This window comes from Hyperoodon ampullatus, assembly GCF_949752795.1.
Source record: "Hyperoodon ampullatus genome assembly, chromosome: 1".
Lineage (NCBI taxonomy): Eukaryota > Metazoa > Chordata > Mammalia > Artiodactyla > Ziphiidae > Hyperoodon > Hyperoodon ampullatus.
The window spans coordinates 35,692,863-35,703,901 of record NC_136914.1 but is presented as its reverse complement, the minus strand read 5'-3'; the positions used below and the strand labels follow the sequence as shown (position 1 = coordinate 35,703,901).

The following is an 11,039-nucleotide window of genomic DNA, read 5'->3' as shown; positions in this document are numbered from 1 at the left end:
CTGAAGGGAGACTCCTTTCCTTTATCCCATTAGACAGACTGCAGATGCAATCAGCCTGGGAAATTACAGGCTGCTGAGGACACCTCTCATCTTCCTCTCTGATTGAATCTTCTGTCCAGGGAGTGGCAGACTCTCCCCCTAAATCCCCTTCCTCTAATTCTATCAGTGATATAGTTTCTGGCTCCTTGGAATACTTTTTTTTTCCCCAGAAGGCCATAAGTTTATTTTTTCCAGTTTTATTGAGATATATTTGACACATAATATCATATAACTTTAAGGTATACAATATAAGAATTTGATATATGTATATATTGTGAAATGATCACCACAATAAGTTTAGTTAACATTTATCACCTCACATAGTTAGAATTTTTATTTTTACTTGTGATAAGAACTTTTTAGATCTACTGTTTTAGCAACTTTCAAATATACAATACAGGCCCACAGGCTGCCTTCCCTGGGCAGGGGTGCTGGACCCAGCTGGGTTGAGGGCACTGATATGCAGTTCCCTTCCCACTGGCTGTCCTGCTTGGGTGCCAAGTGCCATACGGGATTTCATGGATTGGTAGTTTTGCAGGCTGGGGAATCTGACACCAAGGAGCTGGAAGATTCAGTGTCTGAATCAAAGTACCAATAAAATGATGTCCCGTGAAAGCTGAAAGTCTCCATGTGAATATGACGGACAGACAGTGCATCTTCATTCAGTGAGCAGTTCTGAGCAGCTGCCACACCAGGTGTGTGCTGGTTGCTGGAATCCCTGGCTGTTTGGGATGAGGTTCCTGCCCACGAGAAGTTAAGAATCTGGAGGCAGGCGGAGTTAAGATGGTGGAGTAAGAGGACGTGAAGTTTGCATCTCCCCACAAGTACAACAAGAATGCATCAGAGCAATTCTTGCAGAGCACCTAATGGGTGCTGGTAGGGGACCTAAGGCACAGAAGAGGACGGGACAAATCCCCACATGACCAGGGTCTTTGTTCCAAGGCCAGGGGTCAGGCCTGATCTCCTGTGGTGGGAGCTCTGAGTCCAAGCTGCTGGGCTAACATAGAATTTCAGGCCCCAAGGAATATTCATTGGTGTCAGATTTCCCAGAGGTCTTCATATCAGTACCAAGACCTGACTCCACCTAACTGCCTGCAAACTCCAGTGCTGGACGCCTCAGTCCAAACAACCAGCAAGACAGGAACACAGCCCCACCCATCAAGAAAAAAAAATGAGACTATAGAAAAATATGGTACAGATGAAAGAGCAAGGTAAACACCTACAAGTCCAAATAAATGAAGAGGAAATAGGCAACTTACCTGAAAAAGAATTCAGAGTAATGACAGTAAACATGGTCCAAAATCTCAGAAATAGAATGGAGGCATGGATTGAGAAAATAAAAGAAATGTTTAACAAAGACAAAGAACTAAAGAACAAACAGTGATAAACAACACAATAGTTGAAATGAAAAATACACTAAAAGGAATCAATAGCAGAATAACTGAGGCAGCATAATGATTAAGTGAGCTGGAAGATAGAATGGTGGAAATTACTGCCAAGGAGCAGAATAAAGAAAAAAGAATGAAAAGAAATGACAGTCTCAGAGACTTCTGGGACAACATTAAATATACCAACTTTCAAATTATAGGGGTCCCAGAAGAAGAAGAAAAAGATAAAGGGTCTGAGAAAATATTTGAAGAGATTACAGTCAAAAACTTCCCTAACACGAGAAAGGAAATAGTCAGTCACGTCCAGGAAGAACAGAGAGTCCCATACAGGATAAACCTAAGGAGAAACATGCCAAGACACATATTAATCAAACTAATAAAAACTAAATACAAAGAAAAAAATATGAAAAGCAGCAAGGGAAAAGCAAAAAAGAACATAGAAGGGAATCCTCATAAGGTTATCAACTGATTTTTCAGCAGAAACTCTGCAGGCCAGGAGGGAGTGGCAGGATATATTTAAAGTGATAAAAGGGAAAAACTTACAACCAAGATTACTCTACCCAGCAAGGATCTCATTCAGATTCGATGAGAAATCAAAAGCTTTACAGACAAGCAAAAACTAAGAGAATTCAGCACCACCAAACCAGATCTACAGCAAATGCTAGAGGAACTTCTCTGAAAGGGAAACACAAGAGGAGAAAAAGACCTACAAAAACAAATCCAAAACAATTAAGAAAATGGTAATAGGAACACACATATTGATAATTACCTTAAATATAAATGGATTAAATGCTCCAACCAAAAGACACACAATGGATACATTCTGGCTGAATAGATACAAAAAGAAGACCTGTATATATGTTGTCTACAAGAGACCCACTTCAGGCCTAGGGACACATACAGACTGAAAGTGAGGAGAGGGAAAAAGATATTCCATGCAAATGGAAATCAAAAGAAAGTTGGAGCAGCAATACTAATATCAGACAAAATAGGCTTTAAAATAAAGACTGTTACAAGAGACAAAGAAGGATGCTACATACTGATTAAGGGATCAACAAGGAAGAAGATATAGCAATTGTAAATACATATGCAGCCAGCACAGAAGCACCTCAATATATAAGGCAAATATTAACAGACATGAAAGGAAAACTTGACTGTAACACAATAATAGTGGGGGACTTTAGCACCCTGCTTACATCAATGGACATGTCATCCAGACAGAAACTCCGTAAGGAAACACAAGCCTTAAATGACACAATAGACCCGATAGATTTAATTGATATTTACAGGACATTCCATCCGAAAGCACCATAATACACTTTTTTCTCAAGTGCACATGGAACATTCTCCAGGATAGATCACATCTTGGGTCACAAATCAAGCCTAGTAAATTTAAGAAAATTGAAATCATATCAAGCATCTTTTCTGACCACAATGCTATGAGATTAGAAATCAACTACAGGAAAAATAAAAACCCACAAACACGTAGAGGTTAAACAATATGCTACTAAATAACTGGGAGATCACTGAAGAAATCAAAGAGGAAATCAAAAAATACATAGAAACAAATGACAACAAAAGCACCATGACCCAAAACCTGTGGGGTGCAGCAAAAGCAGTTCTAAGAGGGAAGCTTATATCAATACAATCCTACCTCAAGAAACAAGAAAAATCCCAAATAAACAATGTAACATTACACCTAAAGCAACTAGAGAAAGAATAAACAAAACCCAAAGTTAGAATGAAGGAAACTGTAAAAATCAGAGCAGAAATAAATGATATAGAAATGAAGAAAACAATAGCAAAGATCAATAAAACTAAAACCTGGTTCTTTGCGAAGAGAAAAAAAATTGATAAACCTTTAGCCAGACTCATCAAGAAAAAAAGGGAGAGGGTTCAAATCAGTGAATTAGAAATGAAAAAGAAAAATTACAGTGGACATTGCAGAACTACAAAGGATCATAAGAGACTACTACAAGCAACACTATGCCAAAAAAATAGACAACCTGGAAGAAATGGACAAATTCTTAGTAAGGTACAACCTTCTGAGACTGAGCCAGGATGAAACAGAAAATATAAACTGACGAATCACAAGGAATGAAATTGAAATTGTGATCAAAAATCTTCCAACAAACAAAAGTCCAGGACCAGATGGATTCACAGGTGAATTCTATTAAAACATTTAAAGAGCTAACACCCATCCTTCTCAAACTCTTCCATAAAATTACAGAGAAAGCTTGGAAAAACTCCCAAGCTCGTTCTACCAGGCCACCATGTCCCGGATACCAGAACCAGACAAAGATATTACAAAAAAAGAAAATTACAGACCAATATCACTGATGAATATAGATACAAAAATTCTCAACAAAATACTAGCAAACAGAATCTAACAACACATTAAAAGGATCATACAACATGATCAAGTGAGATTTATCCAAAGGATGCAATGATTCTTCAATATATGCAAATCAATCAATGTGATACACCATATTAACAAACTGAAGAATAAAAACCATATGATCATCTCAACAGATGCAGAAAAATGTTTGGACAAAATTCAACACATATTTATGATAAAAACTCTCCAGAAAGTGGGCATAGAGGGAACCTACCTCAACATAATAAAGGCCATATATGACAAACACACAGCAAACATCATTCTCAATGGTGAAAAACTGAAAGCATTTCCTCTAAGATCAGGAACAAGACAAGGATGTTAACTCTCACCACTATTATTCAACATAGTTTTCAAAGTCCCCGCCATGGCAGTCAGAAAAGAAAAAAAAACAAAAGGAATCCAAATTGGAAAAGAAGAAGTAAAACTGTCACTGATTGCCAATGACATGATACTATACATAGAAAATCCTAAAGATGCCACCAGAAAACTACTAGAGCTCATCAATGAATATGATAAAGTTGCAGGATACAGAATTAATGCACAGAAATCTCTTGCATTCCTATACACTAACAACAAAATATCAGAAAGAGAAATTAAGGAAACAATCACATTTACTATTACCACAAAAAGGATACCTAGGGATTAACCTACATAAAGGGGCAAAATTCCTGTACTCAGAATACTATAAGTTACAGATGAAAGAAATCAAAGATGACACAAACAGTTGGAGAGATATACCATGTTCTTGGATTGGAAGAATGAATATTGTGAAAGTGACTATACTACCCAAAGCTGATTCAACTGCATAAAGGTTCAATGCAGTCCCTATCAAATTACTGTGGCATTTTTCACAGAACTAGAACAAAATATCTTAAAATTTGTATGGAGATACAAAAGACCTCGAATAGCCAAAGCAATCTTGAGAAAGAAAAACGGAGCTGGAGGAATCAGGCTTCCTGACTTCAGACTATACTACAAAGGTACAGTAATCAAGACAGCATGGTACTGGTGCAAAAACAGAAATATAGATCAATGGAACAGGATAGAAAGCCCAGATATAAACCCATGCATCTATGGTCACCTAATCTATGACAAAGGAGACAAGAATATATTGACACAATGGAGAAAAGACAGCCTCTTCAATATGTAGTCCTGGGAAAACTGGACAGCTACATGTAAAAGAATGAAATTAGAACACCCCCTAACCCCATACACAGAAAATAAACTCAAAATGGATTAATGACCTAAATGTAAGCCCGGACACTATAAAACTCTTACAGGAAAACATAGGCAGAACACTCTTTGACATAAATCCCAGCACGATCTTTTTTGACTCACATCCTAGACTAATGAAAATAAAAACAAAAATAAACAAATGGGGCCTCATTAAAATTAAAAGGTTTGTACAGCAAAGGAAACCATAAACAAGACAAAAATACAACCTTCAGAATGGGAGAAAATATTTGCAAAGGAAACAACTGACAAGGGATTAATCTCCAAAATATACAAACAGCTCATGCAGCTCAGTGTCAAGAAAACAAACAACTCAATCAAAAACTGGGTGGGGCTTCCCTGGTAGCGCAGTGGTTGGGGGTCCGCCTGCAGGTGCAGGCGGCACGGGTTTGTGCCCCGGTCCGGGAGGATCCCGCGTGCCGCGGAGCGGCTGGGCCCGTGAGCCATGGCCGCTGGGCCTGCGTGTCCGGAGCCTGTGCTCCTCAACGGGAGGGGCCACAACAGTGAGAGGCCCGCGTACCGCAAAAAAAAAAAAGGGGTGGAGCGTGACGTAGCTGTTTTTTCTCGGCTAGGTCCGCTGCAACGGACGGAGGCCGGCTGAGCTGCGGTGTTCGGAGCTGCGGTTCTTGGCGAGATTTTGCGTTGCCCGTCCTCAGCCATTTCACCGATAATCAGCGGATCACTTTGCCAAGTGCCGGGAAGAACAAAGGAATTCGGAAGGAGACTCTCGGCTCCCGGCCGCCTTGCTCTGAGTGGCTTCCTTTTCCGCTCGCGCCTGTCCGGAGAAACTGGACTTATAACCGTCACTGGATTATGCTTGCCTCTACAGTTGATGGTGATCTCTATCCTCCTGTTGAGGAACCAGTTGCCACTGCTTATACCAAAGCAAGCAAGAAAAAGGATAAGGCCAAAGAGAAAAAGTTTATATGGAACCATGGAATTACTCCGCCTCTAAAAAATGTCAGAAAGAGAAGGTTCCGTAAGACAATAAAGAAGAAGTATATTATATCTCCAGATGTGGAAAAAGAAGTAAAGCGGTTGCTGAGAGCAGATGCTGAAGCTGTCAGTATCCGTTGGGAAATAATTGCTGAAGATGAAACAAAAGAAGCAGAAAATCAAGGCCTTGATATCTCTTCCCCAGGAATGTCTGGCCACAGGCAGGGCCATGACTCATTAGAACATGATGAGCTTCGGGAGATATTCAATGATCTCAGCAGCAGCAGTGAAGATGAAGATGAGACACAGCATCAAGATGAAGAAGATATAAACATCATGGACACTGAGGAAGATCTGGAAAGGCAGCTACAGGACAAGCTAAATGAGTCAGATGAACACCAGCAAGAAAACGAGGGAACTAATCAGCTGGTTATGGGAATTCAGAAACAGATTGATAACATGAAAGGCAAGCTCCAAGAGACCCAGGACAGGGCAAAGCGACAGGAGGATCTCATCATGAAAGTGGAAAACCTGGCTCTCAAGAACAGATTTCAGGCTGTGCTGGATGAACTGAAACAACAGGAAGAGCGAGAAAAGGAGCAGCTCAGCTCTTTGCAAGAAGAGCTAGAATCACTCCTAGAGAAGTGAGGAGAGTTTTGATACTGAATTTCATTCCTGACAGTGGTCAGCCTTGAAAGAAAAACTTTGTTTTCATCCCCTGGACTAGATAGTAAAACTTTGCAGTAGTTCCCAATTTCCTCCACTGCCTTCTATTGGATTTGTCTTATAACTGTGAATTTCTATCTCATTTGTTTTTTGGAACCACTTTGGTGGGTGTTTGTCCTGTAGTAAGTAGGAATGTATAGACAGATAAATGTAGGGAAGTTGTAGGATTAGTGGAGTGAACAGTTCAGTTTGGTAATTAATCACAGCTTCACTGCAGGACTTTGCTGCTGTTTCTCCGTTTACCAGAAGCTGCCATTGCTACTCTGTGATGCCATCTGAGATAAATTAGTAGAGTCTAGTTTGGTGGCAGTGAAGTTTGTTTACATGTGTTTTCCCATGCTGTAGCTATTTTCCCAGTTATTCAAAGCAGTTTTCCACATTTTGCATTGTAAATCATTTCATAAAGTTGTTTTAACAATAAATAAAAGCAAGTAATTTTCACCTTAAAAAATGGGTGGAAGACCTAAATAGATATTTCTCCAAAGAAGATATACAGATGGCCAACAAACACATGAAACGATGCTCAACATCACTAATTATTAGAGAAATGTAAATCAAAACTGCAATGAGGTATCACCTCACACCAGTCAGAATGGCCATCATCAAAAATATCAATAAATCTATAAACAATAAATGGATGTGGAGAAAAAGGAACCCTATTACACTGTTGGTGGGAATGTAAATTGATACGGTCTCTATGGAGAATAGTATGGAGGTTCCTTAAATAACTAAAAATATCACTACTATATGACCCAGTAATCCCACTACTGGGCATATACCCTGAGAAAACCATATTTCTAAAAGACACATGCCCAGTGTTCACTGCAGCCCTATTTACACTAGCCAGGACACGGAAGCAACCTAAATGTCCATCGACGGATGAATGGATAAAGACGTGGCACATATGTACAATGGAATACTACTCAGACATAAAAAGGAACAAAATTGTGCTATTTGCAGAGATGTGGATGGACATAGAGGTTGCCATACAGAGTTCAGTAAGTCAGAAAGAGAAAAACAAATATCATATATTATTGCATATAATTGGAATCTAGAGAAATGGCACAGATGAACTTATTTGCAAAGCAGAAATAGAGACACAGATGTAGAGAACAAATGTATGGAAACCAAGGGGGGGAGGGGGTGGGTGGGATGAATCGGGAGATTGGGACTGACTCATATACACTACTATGTATAAAATAGATAACTAATGAGAACCTGCTGTATAGCACAGGGAACTCTACTCAATGCTCTGTGGTGACCTAAATGGGAAGAAAATCCAAAAAAGAGGGGATATATGTACACATATAGCTGATGCACTTCACTGTACAGCAGAAACTAACACAATATTGTAAAGCAACTATGCTAAAACAAAAAGAATCTACAGGCAGTGAAAGACAATTTCACACACACAAAAATACAATAGTGTTGACTATAGTCAGGCCACCACTTTATATTAAACTATATTGCCCAGGACTCATACAAGTTCTCCTTGACATTGGGTAGCAGCTGAATCATAGTTTAAAATAGTTTGAACGCAACCTCTGAGCTTTTATGGTAGGAAGAAATTCAGCATTGTCTGGAAGCTAAAGTGAATGCCCTATAGATCATTTCCACATATGAATTTCCTTTGTTCAAAACAAATCCATATTCATTCCAATGATTTCCCCTTCATTCGTTTCAAACTCCCAAGCAGAAAAGATTGAAGTTTCCTCTCATAAATTACAGTTTTAACTCAGTAAATTTGCATAAGCCTTGAATACCAAACTTCCTACAACTAGTTGAAAAAGACACAGCATTTATGTATCACATTATCTATCCATAGATTTTCAAATTATAAATTATCTGACTTTTGTAGAATACAACTATGAGAAAGGTTAGCTTCATTTTCCACAACAAAGATAGAGCCAGAGGGTTGTTCTAGTTAATGAGCCTGAGATCTATGAATTAGGGCCCAAGGAAGCACTCGGAGAGTTGAGGAATAGAATAGAATCCCAGAGGAGCCAAATTTAAAACAAAATAACCCTTTGGAGGAGTGTCTCAACATGAAGCCTTGTGTTAAGCACAAGATCCAAGCCATCAGCTCATGGTCACTCCATACCAAGCCTGATATCTGATATTCTGAATTGATGATGAATTCCTCTAAGGGAGTGTGGGGAGCCTCGCCTGGAGATTGGATGGACTCAGGGTGTTTAGTTCATGTGGCCGGCAGAGTGGAGACAGGTTTCTAGTTCCTGTCCCGTCTTCACTTCATTGCCCTTCACTCTGTTGCTTCTGCCCATCAGATGTTCTCATTCCTCTCCTCCTCATGCCTTTCATTTCCCCCATCAAATGTAAATTAATGGGCTTATTGTCTTTATTGAATCAATTTTAATCTTCTGAAATAACATCTCTCCTTTTCTTCTAACCAGACCATACCCATTCTTCTCGGACCTTCCTGAATTCTCTCTCCTTCAAAAAGCCTTTTATGACTGTCATTCAGCCTTTTCTTCCTCTTTTCCTTTTTCTCTGAATATCTATTGTTCTTAAAATCAAAGCACAAAATTTCATGCCTAACTGTTGTGAATTTTTTTAAATAAGGAATTTGGTGCATCTCTTTAATGAGCTATAAGTTTTCTTCAGACAGGGACCATGCCCTATACATTTTTCACTTGTTGAACTGGGTTTAGCTGGGCATAAAGCAGGTACTAAAAACCTATTGACTAATTATATTGCTTTCTCTTTTCTTCCTGTCAGGATTGTGCTGTACTATTTGAGGTTTTTAGTACAGTTGCTTCTGGGAAAATTTCACTGTTACAGCATGGGTCTTTCCAAATGCATTAAAATAAAACAGTGCAAATGAATTCTAGTAATATGACAAGTGAATTCTCAGTTTTATTCATTTCACTTATGTGAAATCACACCATTTTCTAAAATAATGATTAATAATTATAAGTATATTTCAAGGTACAGGTGATTTTCATGTCTATTTTATTTTTATGTATTTTGCTTGTTGAATTATTTTTTTACTTTTTTTACTTTTTAACTTTTTATTTTATATTGGAATATAGCCGATTAACAGTGTGATACTTTCATGTGCAAAGCAAAGCGACTCAGCCATACAAATATATATATCCATACTCCCCCAAACTCCCCTGCCATCCAGGCTTCCACGTAACCTTGAACGGAGCTCCCTGTGCTATACAGTAGGTCCTTGTTGGTTACCCATTTTAAATATAGCTGTTCCTTGGAATACATTGAAAAGTCCTCATTTTTCTTTTCTAAAGTGAAATTGCTGAACATTCTTGGCCTGTCCCTTCAGAGGTTATTTGAATTCCATCTGCCCCTTAAAGGAGGTGTTTCCCAAATGTATCCTAATCTCCGTTTCTGGATTTCCAAAGCCCTTCTGCAGTTCTCAACCTCTCAGGCCCTCAGGCAGCATACAAGCTCTCTCCTTGAGGTGCAGCTGCACCTCTCCTTCAGGAGGTGAGGGCTTTGTGGGAGTGTTGTAGCAGGTGGGCGAGGGGCTGTCACGGGGCAGCCACCAGGACAGGTTTAGGGACAGGCTTCCCTGGATGGAATGAAATAGAAGTTGGCCTTGAGGAGGCCTTGAATGTACTTTAAATACATTTCCCGGGAACTCCGTATGTTTTGTAAGTTCCGAAGTAATCCTGAATCTCCACTTCCAGATTTGATCTTTCTCACATCTTTATATTCATAGAAGACTAAGGATCTTTGTATTAATATATAATGAATGCCTGCATGATGTCCTGTTCATTGATGGCTCAATCATGCCTATGTTAATCCATCAAACCTGTCCTCAGTATCCCTTATCTCTGGATGCTGACTAGCATCCAGGGACACTAGGACCCCAGCACACTCCCCACAAGCAGGCAGTTATGGTGCTCACGGAGGGAGATGGGTCTCAGGTGAAGGTGCTCCTCTTGTCTCCCTGAGGATCGCCATCTACTCCCAGGAGAGCAGAAAGCTGTTCTTAAACAGGAGCACATATGCCTGCACTCCAGAAACATCTTCCTTCAAACGTTGAAGGGTAAAATGATGGGATGTGCGTTACAGAAAAGCCTTCCCAGGTAGAATGGTCACATGGGGAACCTCCTTTCCTCTGTTTCCCTTTCTAGAGGAATCCTGCTTAATGGCTTTTTGATGAACCTTTCCAAGTAGCCTACATATAAAACCCAACGTTTATATGATGAATACTTTATGTGTATAGAACCTTCCCCTGGGTATATTTGCAATGAGGGCAATCTATCTCATCTTAAATGCTTATTTTCCACTTATTTTTGTCCTATATCAGCACATCTACTTCATTGTTTTAAAAT

General features: G+C 39.4%; 1 pseudogene across 1 annotated transcript; it reads left to right on the top strand.

The window, feature by feature from the left end:
• The first annotated feature begins 675 nt into the window (after window positions 1-675).
• On the top strand, window positions 676-6,673 carry LOC307057272 (transcription initiation factor TFIID subunit 7-like; annotated as a pseudogene). The gene is made up of 2 exons: window positions 676-704; window positions 5,631-6,673. The product of its transcript is annotated as a transcription initiation factor TFIID subunit 7-like (transcript).
• Window positions 6,674-11,039: the final 4,366 nt, after the last annotated feature.